This window comes from Schistocerca cancellata, chromosome 1, assembly GCF_023864275.1.
Source record: "Schistocerca cancellata isolate TAMUIC-IGC-003103 chromosome 1, iqSchCanc2.1, whole genome shotgun sequence".
NCBI lineage: Eukaryota > Metazoa > Arthropoda > Insecta > Orthoptera > Acrididae > Schistocerca > Schistocerca cancellata.
In genome coordinates this window covers 739,613,241-739,628,190 of record NC_064626.1, presented here as the reverse complement: position 1 = coordinate 739,628,190, position 14,950 = coordinate 739,613,241, and positions in this window count along the sequence as shown.

Sequence of the window (14,950 nt, the reverse complement as noted above, 5' to 3'; positions counted from 1 at the left end):
GATCGCTTGTCGCATGCTGTCCCCATTTAACAAAACCACCCTGTAAAAGCGGGACAGAGGCGTATACGGAATCGTTCTAGAAGATATATATGGGCTGCAAATAGGGAAATTAACTGGTGTAAGCGACTTTGACAAAGAGCGAAGGCCACCTAGGAACGATTTACCAGAAACGGCGAAACTGGCCTGCTGTTCAAATGCTACTGTCACGAGCTTCTATGGAAAATGGTTGCAGATCGGCGACAAGGTGATGGACGTCCTCGCCACGCCACAGAACGTGGACGTCGGAGGTTTCGTTGTTCTGTAAAGCAGGATAGGCGATGATCTGTGGCATTTATCACGACAAAGTGCAGAATAATACAGGCACAAGTGTTTCGGAGCACAATGTTCAGTGCACATAGTTGTCATGGGATTTCGCAGCAGACGACCCCTACTGGTCCCCATGTTGACCTAACGACATTGGCAATTACGATTAATGTGGGCACGGGGACATTGAAATTGGACCATGAATTAATGGAAACGTGTCGTCTTATCGTATGAATCTTGTTTCTTCTTAACCAAGTCAATGGACGTATCCAGATACGTCGTTATCTAGGCGAACGTCCGTTCGAAACCTGCACCACGCCATGATCGCAGGATATTCACCGGATCTCCTGTTGGACTTGTGGTAGTAACTGACCACATGCATCCCTCCAAGGCTGATGTCTTCCCTAACGGAGATGGTAAATTTCAGCAGGACAACAGTCGAGTGTTCAAAACATCCACCATGCCTTGGACAAAGGCCGACGGGGAGATTCACCTGTCCTTCCGTGGTACCTGTCGCTGTAATCGACCATCTGCATTCCTTCATGTTGATATCTTTCCCCACAGCGATGGCATCTTCCAGCACGATAACTGTCTGTGTAAAAAAGCTATAGACTGGTGCCGAATTGGTTTGAGGTATGATACTGAACTCATATTGATATCTCGATCGTCAAATTCCCCCAATATGAGCCCAAAGGGGGACACTATCAAGCGCCAGCTCCACCGCCGGACATGGTTTAACTTTTACCTACCTCCAGAAAGAAAAATCTGACGAGCACATGTCACCCAGAATCGCTGCTGTATTGCGTTCCAAATATCGACGGACACGATATTAAGGAGGCGTTCATAATGTTTTGGCCCATCAGTGTACGTTTCAGCGGGTGGACTAGCGCTGGTTTGTGCTTCCAGCTGCATGTTTTCTTTTCCATCTTGATAATTTACTCTTAGTGATACTTCATACATTGTGTTGTTGTGTGGAGGTGTTAGGAAGACATGAAATCCCCTCGCGCTATTTACTGAGCCCCAGAAGTACTGTTGTAGGAGGCAGACATTGCAAGAGAACTGCTAATCCAGTTAGTTTTGTAAAGCATGAGCTAATATTGCGTAAAGGCAAGCGTACACAGGACCTCCACTCAGTGTGAACTGTCGTACTTTGGACAGATAACAATCGTTCTAGAACGTTGCATGAAACATCGACTCTACATCCACTTACTACGCCCTAATCAAATGAATGGTGGCCGAGCACTACACTGAGGCAGGCCATTGTGTGGATTATGGAAACGTCAGGATTCTAACACAGCATCATGCATCTGTGTCTCGACAGTTAAGGAAGCCGCCGAAATCTTTTTGACGAACTGTTTACGAAACTGCGATGGCGATTTTAAACTGACATAAATAATGAAGCATTGCCCTAGTTACGTAACTGATGGAGTGAGTGCTTCATTATTCATGAATGACACAGTTACAGACTTTCTAAAAACATCTATTATGATTAATAAAATTAAGATTTTAATTTGGATAAAATATGGAATTCGTCACTTGAAACAATCAATCGTGAAACGTAGCTATCCATCACCCTTGTCATTAATACCTGGTGTTTATAAACTAGAACAAGTGACGCGATGTTCGTTATAGAGGGCTTGCCAGTAGTACACATCTCTGCTGCGCGAATGACATTTGTGCGGCTGTAGAGCTCTGCATCCCATGCGCATAGCGCGAGCGGCGTTGAGTACTAGACGAGTACGGGGATTGAACCCTCTGCCTAAGGGCTGTACCGTTTGCCAGCTAAAGTATGAAATATCAGCAGAGAAGATTTATTGAACATGTCTGTATTCCCGTAATTTTACATAACAAGCAAAACGCCGAGAAAACATGAAGTCTCGTATCTAAAAAAGACTGTAAGTTCGATCATAAATAACTTTGTTTCAAACAAAATCTCGATCTTATCGAATGTTCCACACTTCGACTAAAATGCATCACGTTCGACGCAACCGTAGATCCAGGGTTCAGTTTTGGGGCGGGTCACAGTTTGTTACTCACTCCTCCCTAAAAAATAATATGTAGCGTGTTTCTCCCAAGAACCTTGAGTCGCATTTTCTCTGATGTTTCGGCAGATTTTTGCAATTACGTTTTTGCAGTGTTTACCTGGAGTCAGCTCAAACAACTAATGCTCATCTCGTGGTTCATGCGAGGTGCATTGTCGACGGAAGGAGGCGGTTTGTTATCCTTTGCAAACAAAATGATTATTAAAGATGGATTTTACGTATCCATTCGATAGAGCCGTCTCAAATTAGCCTAGTGCTATATTCGCTTTATCGATTTGTACTAACAGGGACAGTAAAACTCGACAGTTAACCAGTACTGCAGCAGCGACAACACTGCCATAGCGGGCGCTGACTAGTACCGCCGTGCGGCAGCGCTGCTCAGTCGCCGCTGGAGTACCGGTTATTCTTCGTCTTTTACTTTTCTTGTTAATACATGTCCACAAAATAAATATCACATTAGACCAATCTGGGACCGCTCTAACGAATAGGCACGTAAAATTCCCCTTTAAGAATCGCTTTTTCTTTAACGGGAAACAAACCGACGATTTCAAAAGTCTTAGCAATAATCCATGCGCATTCAAATCTAACTGAAGAGTCTCCTCATGGGCCAAAAAAATGGCTCTGAGCACTACGGGACTCAACATCTAAGGTCAAAATGGTTCAAATGGCTCTGAGCACTATGGGACTTAACATCTAAGGTTATTAGTCCCCTAGAACTTAGAACTAGTTAAACCTAGCTGACCAAAGGATGTCACACACATCCATGCCCGTGGCAGGATTCGAACCTGCGACCGTAGCGGTCTCGCGGTTCCAGACTGCAGCGTCTAGAACCGCACGGCCACTTCGACCGGACCCTCATGGGTAACTCCTTCTATCCTATCGAGGAGTTCCTTGGGTGTTGTGGCCGAACGGTTCTAGGCGCTTCAGTCTGGAACCACGCGGCTGCTACGGTCGCAGGTTCGAATCCTGCCTCGGGCGTGGATGCATGTGATTTATTTAGGTTAGTCAGGTTTAAGTAGTTCTAAGAATAGGGGACTGATGACCTCAGATTTTAAGTCCCATAGTGCATAGAGCCATTTGAACCAATTTCTTGTGTTATATTGTTCATTGCGTTTGCTTAAACTTACAGCTTCACTTTTTTGGGTTCATAAACATTTCATTTTTATCTATTATTAGTTTTACGTTGTAATTTCATGTACTGACACGTTCCATGACCTTGGAGATTTACTCCCCTATTTGGTCCTACGGAGCTTGACGTATAAATATATAAATAAAATTTCCGTCGCCACCATCGTCGCGTGAAAGAAGTGATGAGCACCATTTGTTTGGGTTGACTCCAGCTGCAAAACGCGCCTCACGACTCTTAGGACGGACATTCGGTATAACTAGTCGTCACCCTCATTTCTAACATATGACAAGTGCCTACGATTTTAATAATAATAATAATAATAATAATAATAACATAACAGTAAAATGATGTAATGAATAATAATTTGTTTGGTTCAGTAGTTAGTTCATCGCTTTAACATAACTTCAGGGAAACTGCAGTTTGGACAAACGCGTTATTTGTAAAACATCGCTGAGGCTCGCAAGCCACCCCACCTAGGCAAGATCGATAGTTCAGGGGAGGGAGGCTATGATTATGTGAGGAGAATGCCGTGTCTTACAGTTGTTTGCGCCTACTTAGGCAAATTCAGTCTCTGTTAATTTTTCTTAGTGGAGAGGCATTTCCTTTCTGTCTTGTCTTACAAGGAGACGAAACAAGTGTCATAACCAAGTTTTCCACAAACTTCGCTTGTTGAAAGAGGGGTCAAAGTAAGCGAACATGTGCCTCGGCTTATCTGTAGATACTCGAGCATTTCTGAGAAAGCGACGGTCAAAGTTTTCAAGGTATTTTCCAGCCTTTTTACGTGTCTTTCAGCGCGCGATATGCTAAAACAACTTGGTGGCAGAGTGGCTAGCATCGCGTCCCATTAGTTTTGCGCTCCGTGGTCGAAACCTGATTATTACTCTTTTTTCATTTATACATCCTCGTCTGTAGAAGATTACTACATGAATGTTTCCCAGTGTATACTAATATGACGTTGCTCTTATTCGTTTTCCAGTTGTACGTCAGATGAATCAATTGAAAAGAAAAGAACGAGAAAATTATTTGAGATTGATTTCGGTTAAATTCACGTAGTGTATCTTGATTCGTAATGAGCTGCAAGCGCTTGTTTTCGGAAAAGTGATCCATTCTGCGTGGTTTGCAGCGAAATTATTGTCAGCTCACGAAATCTTCACCGTTGTTAGCGATGTTTCGTTCCTCAGTTTCACAGCGCCAAACCCGCCTTCACTCGACGTTCGTGGTGTTCGGAATATCTGTATTTCCCAATGGTTCTATGATCGGTATCATCCATGGGATTGCAGCAAATCTTCCTGGAGAATAAATGTGTGAATGAAGTATAAGAACTTATATAAGAATTGATATGAGAATAAAATACCAGAATATAAGAATTTAAAAAGATTTTTACCCCTCAACATATTATACACAGATATTATATAACAAATGCCTGACACTTATTGTGAAATGCAGTTGTAATTTTACAATTAATCTATCGTTGTTGTATCCTCTAATTTGATAAGAAACATTCGATAAGAAACCCTCTGCAGACATAGGTAGGTAAATGAAATCAATAAAAATAAAACTAAAGTATTCGTAAATAAAAACAATGGTCTGGTTGCGAAGACGAGGCGCAAAAATAAAAAAAAATAAAAACAGTAACGCTAAGCAATTTTTCGTCGTCGATCTCGGCATTGGTCTGGGCGGACGTCACAGGACACCGGTTTAAACTCGTCGTTGAACACCTCACAGTTATTTTTTTAATCACAGACGATAGCCAGTCCTAGCCACGGCTAGCTACTGTGCCCGCACACGGAACCACCATTTCGTCTGAGAATAATGGCTCTGAGCACTATGGGACTTAACATCTGAGTCATCAGTCCGCTAGAACTTAGAACTTCTTAAACCTAAGTAACCTAAGGACATCACACACATCCATGCCCGAGGCAGCATTCGTACCTGCGGTCGCGCGGTTCCAGACTGAAGCGCCTAGAAACGCTCGGTCACACAGGCCGACCGTCTGAGAATATCCCGCAGAAAAAGACACACAAAGTACCTCGAAAATACCTGGAAAACTTTGATCGTCACATTTTCTAAAACGGTTGAGTATCTACGGTTAAGCTGAGACAAGCGCGCGCTTATTTTGACTGCTCTTCCACTGAGCGAAGTTCCTGGGAAATCGGGTGGAGGCGCTTGCCGTCTTCTTGTTAGCCATGTGTTGTGTTTTCCCTACTATGGTTGTTGTTCCACAAACATTTTGAGATTTATTGTTGTCAGCAGCGTCCGTTCCTAGCTGGAATGGCGTCTGTAACGTGTCAGGCGGCAAATCCATCCACACGGGCTAGCCTCAGACCAGCAACTGTGTAAAATACTGCTTGTAATATTTTGAAATCCTTGCCATTTTCGAGACTCTTGGCATTAACGCTACTTTATTCTCGAAAGTTACACTACTGGCCATCAAAATTGCTACACCAAGAAGAAATGCAGATGATAAACAGGTATTCATTGGACAAATATATTATACTAGAACTGACATGTAATTACATTTTCACGCAATTTGGGTGCATAGATCCTGGGAAATCAGTAACGAGAACAACGACCTCTGGCCGTAATAACGGCCTTGATACGCCTGGGCAGTGAGTCAAACAGAGCTTGGATGGCGTGTACAGGTACAGCTGCCCATGCAGCTTCAACACGATAGCACAGTTCATCAAGATTAGTGACTGGCGTATTGTGACGAGCCAGTTGCTCGACCACCATTGACCAGACTTCTTCAATTGGTGAGAGATCTGGAGAACGTGCTGGCCAGGGCAGCAGTCGAACATTTTCTGTATCCATAAAGGCCTGTACAGGATCTGCAACATGCGGTCGTGCATTATCTTGCTGAAATGTAGGGTTTCGCACGAATCGAATGAAGGGTAGAGCCACATCTGAAATGTAACGTCCACTGTTCAAAGTGCCGTCAATGCGAACAAGGTGTGACCGAGACGTGTGACCAATGGCACCCCATACCATCACGCCGCGTGATACGCCAGTATGGCGATGACGAATAAACGCTTCCAAAGTGTGTTCATCGCGACGCCGCCAAACACGGATGCGACCATCATGATGCTGTAAACAGAACCTGGATTCATCCGAAAAAATGACGTTTTGCCATTCGTGCACCCAGGTTCGTCGTTGAGTACACCATCGCAGACGCTCATGTCTGTGATGCAGCGTCAAGGGTAACCACAGCCATGGTCTCAGTCCATGGTGCTGCAAACGTCGTCGAACATTCGTGCAGATGGTTGTTGTCTTGCAAACGTCCCCATCTGTTGACTCAGGGATCGAGACGTGGCTGCATGATCCGTTACAGCCATGCGGATAAGATGCCTGTCATTTCGACTGCTAGTGATACGAGGCCGTTGGGATCCAGAACGGCGTTCCGTATTACCCTCCTGAACCCACTGATTCCATATCCTGCTAACAGTCATTGGATCTCGACCAACGCGAGCAGCAATGTCGCGATACGATAAACCGCAATCGCGATAGGCTACAATCCGACCTTTATCAAAGTCGGAAACGTGACGGTACGCATTTCTTCTCCTTACACGAGGCATCACAACAACGTTTCACCGGGCAACGCCGGTCAACTGCTGTTTGTGTATGAGAAATCGGTTCGAAACTTTGAAAGGTGGCTACACTGAGCCACAGCGCCAGAAATCGCGCCAGAGAGTATTGTTCCGCCGCCTCCACTGGCAGTGATTATTGAGACGTAGCGGCAAGCAGTTCTTGCCGAGAAGTTGTGGTGGACGCTGCTTGTAGCTGAAGTTGGAGTGAGATGGGGTAGTAGTGAGTGTTTGTTCCATGTTTTATGCAGCTATGTGATGGGAGAGATAGCAGATGTTATTCTAATGGAGACATTGTAATGATCAGAGTGCATTTCGTCAATATAAATTAAGGTAACAAACTACTTTTATTCTTCTCTCTCATTATTTTAGTGATCTGAATAATGTGTCATTACAGGTTCAGTCAATAAGCATCTGGCGTGTGTTCTTGTATTAGAGTGTAATTTTGGTTCTCTTGCACAATTATAGTATTTGTAATTTTCTTTTATCACGTCAGTATAATTGGTATTTAAAAATTCTTGTCTTGTTGAAGAAGAACCGTGCCAGATGTGCGTTGAGTCATACTACCACATACAGAACAGCTACACTTGTGCTTTGTTGGTTTCGTAGGTTTTATAGTTGCTGGGGACTTAATTAATTATTTGTATTAACTGAAATTTTCATTTCATTCTTTGTGGTTGTTACATGCAGTCAGATTGCGTACAAAAACTAGTCAGGGCCAGCCGTTTACGAAACAGCGTAATCGGACATACAGCGACAGAAAATTAAAAAGTATTTGCATTGCATTCTTATATCCTTATTTTAATTAAGCACCCATGCAACTTTCCTCATGTCAGCACGTCGTAACTGTCGCCACCGGTGCCAACCTAGTGTGAATGCTCTGAAAAGCTAATCATTTGCATATCACAGCATCTTCTTCCTGTCGGCTAAATTTCGCTTCTGTAGCACGTCATCTTCGTCGTGTAGCATTTTTAACGGCCAGTAGTGTAGATGAAAAATCGGAAATGAATATTCGTGAAAGTAGTCTTCGGAAAATTACGTCCGGGTCCGGGCCTGGAAGCAAGTCGGCCGGGACGACGCGGAAGCGCCGGACGCCCGCGTCATCGCCGCCTCCTCCGGCCGGTCAGCTGCTCGCAGCGGCCGCGCGCCGCGTTGTTTCGGCCTGCCGGCTATTCATAGGCTGCGCGAGCCGCGGCCGTCCGCACGAAAGCGCGCCCTGTTCCCAGAAATAAGCAAAGCGCCCCGCGCCCTCTTGCTTCACGAGCTTCCGCCTGCCCGGCGACGCCCGAATTAGACGTGCCGAACACTGGCCACTTCATGCCGTTTCCGGTCCGTTACTCGCGAGCCGCACCACGTCCGCGAACTATGCTCACCTGCAACCACGTTTAGCGCTTCACCAGTGGCGCTTTTATGACGAAAGTGTGTGCTTCTTTTGAGCTCACTGTTTCTTACAATCGCCAGGGGCATCAGACGTACAGAAATGAAATAAGGATCAAAATTTATTAAAATAAGAAAACTGTCCTTTACATAGCCGAAAACCTACAGTGTGGTCCATTAATGATTATCGGGCCAAATATCTCACGAAATAAGCATCAAACGAAAAAACTACAAAGAACGAAACTTGTCTAGCTTGAAGGGGGAAACCAGATGGCGCTATGGTTGGCCCGCTAGATGGCGCTGCCATAGGTCAAACTGATATCAACTGCGTTTTTTAAAATAGAAACCCCCATTTTTATTACATATTCGTGTAGTACGTAGAGAAATATGAATGTTTTAGTTGGACCACTTTTTTCCCTTTGTGATAGATGACGCTGTAATAGTCACAAACATATGGCTCACAATTTTAGACGAACAGTTGGTAACAGGTAGGTTTTTTAAATTAAAATACAGAACTTAGGTACGTTTGAACATTTTATTTCGGTTGTTCCAATGTGATACATGTACCTTTGTGAACTTACCATTTCTGAGAACGCATGCTGTCTAAAATTGTGAGCCATATGTTTGTGACTATTACAGCGTCATCTATCACAAAGCGAAAAAAGTGGTCCAACTAAAACATTCATATTTCTTTACGTACTACACGAATATATAATAAAAATGGAGGTTTCTATTTAAAAAAAACGCAGTTGATATCCGTTTGACCTATGGCAGCGCCATCTAGAGGGGCCAACCATAGCGCCATCTGGTTTTCCCCTTGAAGCTAGACAAATTTCGTTCTTTGTACTTTTTTCGTTTGACGCTTATTTCGTGAGATATTTGGCCCGGTCACGATCAATGGACCAGCCTGTATATAGGTGAAAACTTCCGAAGTGACGTAGATGACGCTGAGACAAGCAGTGTAACATAAGACACACGAGGTCGCAATGTCGGCATATACCCAACAATGGATGAAAATCTTGAACTTGTGACTTCACCAGATGACGTACCTCGTTGCAGGTGCAGCGGTCGGACTTGGGCACGAAGGGAACCATTGGATCAAATGGTGCCAATTTCGTATGCCTTTTGTAAATGTGATCATTTGTAAACGTAGAAGTAATAAGATAAAAGCTGTTCTTATTTTCTGTTTCTTTCCTTTTGTACCTTCTTCTTTTCTCTGCAGACATTATTTAGTAAAGAAAATGTAGTCATTTACCAAGGGCGCCCAGAAGATAATTTTTAGATGTGGGGGCTAGATCTGCGGGTACTGCGTATTTTTTGTGGTCTAGCGGTTCTAGGCGCTCAGTCCGGAACCGCGCGACTGCTACGGTCGCAGGTTCGAATCCTGCCTCGGGCATGGATGTGTGTGATGTCCTTAGGTTAGTTAGGTTTAAGTAGTTCTAAGTTCTAGGGGACTGATGACCATAGATGTTAAGTCCCATAGTGGTCAGAGCCATTTTGTGTATTTTTAATATTTTGAAAGACGAATGGCGATATTTAACGAGCCGTAAAACAATTTCAGATCCGGCCACGTTAAAAAACTTAAACTTTTAAATCGTTTTCTTGAAAGAAAAACACCTGAACACACTAATTTTATCTTTTCCATGAGAGTCAGGAGCGGGCGGGGGTGCGGGGTGGTGGCAACCCCTTGCCCACAGGTACGGCGCCTTGGTCATTGACTGCTAACGACGGAATTCGGAAGCTTATACTCAACTATTTGTGACGGAATACGGTAGGTTCTTGTTGTACTGTACTTTGCAATAAAGCAGCGGTAGAGCGAGACTGATAAATAATAAACAGTAAATATTACCTCAATGTAAACACATAATTGTCTAACGCAATGAAAATAATACTGCCTCTTAGCATAAAACTCGGACTCAGAATCCTGAGAGCTGAAGCCATACACGTGGGTCCAGAACTACACCGACGTGAGTACTTGACCTGAATTCAGATTTATTATTATTATTATCGTATGCATCAATTACAGTAATACACATTTAGCAAAACAAAGAAATATATATAAAAATGAACACGTGAAATTATATATAGTACACAAGTTTTAAAACGGCTCAGACTACTCTCGGATGTTGATGGACTCGATCCAGCGGAGTGCCTCGTGGGATGCTTGATGGAGCTTCTCAATGCCACCAGAGAAGCGTCTGATTGGACAGTCATTCACAATGGCGCTCATTCTTTACTCTGCGTCCTGGTCAAATCTTGTGGATAGCATTTGGACTCCCATTTCATATGCTGGTCTTCTAGATTTGAGGCGTTTCCTGGGCAGTGATAGCAAATCGTCATGAAGAGGGATCGAGTTGTTTTCAGAAACTTGCTGACAGAGGTTGTACAGAGCAGCCTTTCGACGGAGGTCTGGTGGACAGATGTTTGAAAGCACTGGTAGACAGCAAGTAGGTGTAGACCGAACTTTACCACTAATTACTGTCATAACCGAGTTCAGTTGCACGTCTACTTTCGCTATGTGGGTGCTTTGGAGCCAAACTGGTGCACAGTATTCTGCTGCAGAGTATACCAGTGCAAGGGATGCTCCTCGGAGGACTGATGTGGTTGCTCCCCATGTACTGCCTGCCAGCTTTCTCGCAAGGTTCACTCCTGTTTGTATCTTCTTGGCCAAGTTGGAAAGGTGTTTTTTGTATGTTAAAGTTCTGTCCAGAGTGACTGCCAGGTATTTTGGGCTTTCGTTGTATCTGACTCTGCCAAGCGGGCCGAACTCTGGACTGATCTTTGCTGATAAAAGGCGATTAGAGGGTGGGAACAGGCTTACCTCGGTTTTAGAAACATTTGGTCTCAGTCGCCATGTCTCAAAATACTCATAAAGTTTAGTGAGGCTGTTCGTTAGGTGTTCTTCACATTCAGAAAGGTCTTCTCTCTGAAGTGAAATTGCCAGGTCATCTGCATATTGAAATTTTCGGCAGGTCAGATTCGGCAGTTCAGCTGTGTAGAGGTTGAATAACACTGGAGTAAGAACAGAGCCCTGAGGTAATCCGTTATTGAGTACATGCCATCTGCTTTTCTTTTCTCCTTGACGTATTTTAAAACGCCTATTGCTTAACACGTTACTTAAGAGGTTGCCTAGAGTTTTGCAAGGTATTGATCTCAAAAATTTCAATAATAGGCCCTCGCGCCACACTGTGTCATAAGCTGCTGACTGGTCAATGAACACTACTCCAGTTTTAAGTTTCTTTTGGTATCCAAATTCTATGTGAGTAGTCAAGGAGAGCACTTGTTCTCAGCAGCTTCTATAAGGTCTGAATCTAGTTTGCTCGGGTGGTATTATAGCATTAATTTGATCTTGGATTCGGTTTAGAATCATTCTTTTCAATAGCTTGTAAGCACAGCTAAGTAGAGATATTGGGCGGAAGTGTTCTGCAGCTGTTCCCTCTGTCTCTGGCTTTTTGATAGCGATAATTTTTGCTCTTTTAAATTTTTTGGGATGAATTCGGATGATCAGGTGAGACAGGTGGATAGGCTCAACCGCTGCACGTGCGGAGAGATACGTCATGTGGTGACGTCAAATGTTCAACATTCGTCATCCAGTTTCGGGGCGTCTCCCGACGTTTGCGACCCCGTGTGTCTTGTATTAAATTACTTGTATCAACGTCACTACGTCACTTTGGAGGTTTTTAAACGTTAATAAGGATCGCCATGTATTATTTTATTTTCGTTCATTTATTTACTTAGAGACCGTAGTAAGTAAGCTACACCTGTCGTCCCACACTAAGACCGTTGCACAGTATACGAGTTAATTGTGCATTGTTGGAAGAGAGTACATGTTCTGGGTTTTCTGCAGACACAGTTCTGCTGCAGAATGGATAACAGGTGCATCACAATATGCGAGTGAAATGGCATGGCAACTGGAAACGTACCCCAAAGTTAACGTGCGCACGACGATACGATTCTTGTGGGCAAAAGTGCAAATAGCACACAGATTCACTGTGAAATTCTGGCCATATATAGACCAAATGGAATATCACGTCCAGATGTGGTGAAATTGTGCTAACAGTTTGACCGTGGCCACATAGACGTCGATGATACCGATTACGAAATCCAGATATTGCACAATGCAGCTCCCATCTTTTCGGTCGAGGAGCTGAAGGAATATCGGGGGAGGGGGGTGGGGGGAAGGGAGAGATTTCGCAACGATGAAGACGTCCACACAGCGGTTCTGGAATGACCCCGTGACCCAGGAATAGACTTCTGTCGTCGACGAATGGAACGATTGGCAGAACGCTCCGACCGTTTCTTACAGACACTTGGTGACTTTGTCGAAACATACCGTCAAGTATCTGTATCGCTTTGAAGTGTAGTGCAGCATTCAAATTACTTGGACTGCCATAAAAAGTATAACTTACTTTTTTAAGTCCCCTTTTACCTTGCTTAATGGGTGAGATGTAACTGACTCAACAAATGATCAGCAGAAGCTAATACAATGGCTTGGTGAAGTATTCGATACATTTGTTATTCGTAATCTAAATATTTGTTGTGGAAGTTTTGCGTTTACATATTCAAAAGAGAAGTTGCATAACATATTTCGATGGGAATGGGACATTTTTGGCTTATTTTTTATATTTTTTTACCAAAAGGTACGATTTACTTATGTTAGACAATAATATGCATGTATCCTTCAGTGCTTTGTAAATGTCCGATTATTATAAGAAAATAACGGGTTTTGAAGGAAAAAAGAAGATTGTAAGCTACACCACAATCAAAAATAATCACTGAATATAAAAGGAAATTGTACTAACCGAAAATACAGGGTAAATCTTATAAACTAAGTGAGAAGTTGGTTATTGTAAGACATCCTACATTTACGTTAGGAAACTGTAAATTTCACGAAAGGCTGTAATATTCTGAACCACGAGAACAAATATTAGACAAAAACTTACATTTAACAATTTATGAAATTACTCGTATGTAATGAAACTAATTGTGACCGATTTTATAACGAAGTTCTGATAAATATTAATTGTTGGAAATTTCTAAAAAGAGAAAGAGCTTCTGTCATGGTCTTTGTGGAACTTTCTTTGTTGCATTGTTTGTTTGACTTGGGCGTGGTCTTTTTGTGCAAAAAACTTCATTTGTATCTAAAAAAAGTGTTGATTTTACAAATTACTACCAACCCGTGGGCCAACGAATATTTTTCCGAAGTAAAGTAAGCCTTGTAATTAGATTGATTTCGATAACACAGTGTGTAATTAGGAATGGGGAACAACACATTAGCAAAGAACATAAAGTATGCTCAAAAATGCAAGTGATGCTAGTACACTTTCTTTGCGGCGAAAAATATGCATTTCTCAATATTTGACTGATATCGATCTTTGGAATGTGTGGTTCATTATACGATCCGACACCTACGTAAGTAACATAGACCGAATGCTTTCACAACGTGTTTGATACCAGTTATTCATAGTTATTTCTTAAAGTTCCCGTTTTATTGTTATGTTCGTTCCCTTCCGGCGATCCTATGAACGTGTCTTGATTTTTCTTTAGTCTTGCTTCCATTATTAACCGCAACGTCAGAATTGTCTCTCTCGTGCCTTTACCTTTCCTAAAGCTAAATTGATCGTCATCTACCACATCCTCAATTTTCTTTTCCATTCTTCTGCATATTATTCTTGTAAGCAACTTGCATGAATGAGCTGTTACGCCGATTGTGCGGCGATTCTCGCACTTGTCAGCTCTTGGCGTCTTCGGAATAGTGTGGATGATGCTTTTCCGAAAGTCAGATGGTAAGTTGCCAGATTCATACATTCTACACACCAACGTGAATAGTCGTTTTATTGCCACTTCCCTCAATTATTTTGATCTTAATTCCTCCAAAGCTCTTTTAAATTCTGATTCTAATACTGGACCCCCCATTTCTTCTAAATCGACTCCTGTTTCTTCTTCCATCACATCAGACAAATCTTCTCCCTCATAGAGGCTTTCAGTGTATTCTTTCCACCTATCAGCTGTCTCCTCTGCATTTAGCAGTGGGATTCCCGTTGCTCTCTTAACGTTATCACCCTTACTTTTAATGTCACCGAAGGGTGTTTTGACTTTCCATAAATCCGTAAGAGTACAGGAGGGTGGAGATCTCTTCTGAACAGCACATTACCAGGCATCCCAGATACGCAAAATAATGTTCATACCTGGCGAGTTTGGTGGCCAGCGAAAATGTTTAAACTCGGAAGAGTATTCCTGGAGCCACTCTGGAGCAATTCTGGACATGTGGGGTGTCGCATTGTCCTGCTGGAATTGCCAAAGTCCGTCGGAATGCAAAATGGACGTGAATGGATGCAAGTGATCAGACAGTATGTTTACGTACGTGTCACCTGTCAGAGTCGTATCTAGGGGGATCAGGGGGGCCCATATCACTCGACACGCCTTACAACATTACACAGCCTCCACCAGCTCGAACGGTCCCCTGCTGACATGCAGTGTCCATGGATTCATGACTTTGTCTTCATACCCTTACAGGT